This window comes from Petaurus breviceps, unplaced genomic scaffold (genome assembly GCF_028583685.1).
Source record: "Petaurus breviceps papuanus isolate PSGF00001 unplaced genomic scaffold, PetGlider_PUasm1.0 90692, whole genome shotgun sequence".
Taxonomy (NCBI): domain Eukaryota; kingdom Metazoa; phylum Chordata; class Mammalia; order Diprotodontia; family Petauridae; genus Petaurus; species Petaurus breviceps.
This window is the reverse complement of record NW_027187313.1, coordinates 3817184-3817507: the sequence shown is the minus strand read 5'-3', so window position 1 is coordinate 3817507 and position 324 is coordinate 3817184.

The following is a 324-nucleotide window of genomic DNA, read 5'->3' as shown; positions in this document are numbered from 1 at the left end:
AGTTTGCTTCAATTTGCATTCAGACTGTAAATCTTTCTCTGAATATGGATATCCCTTTTCATTATGAGTGTTTTGGGGTTGTCTTATAGTGTTTCATTGCTGAGAGAAGTCCAGTCTATCAAAGTCAGTCATCACAGATACAATATGTCTTTAATTGTGTACAAAGTTCTCCTGGTTCTGCTCTCCTCATTCAGCAACAGTTTATATAAGTCTCTCCAAGTTATTATGAAGTCCATCTGCTCATCATTTCTTATGGCACACTATTCCATTACATTCCTATACCACAACTTGTTTAGCCATTCCCCAATTGAGCAGCATCCGCTT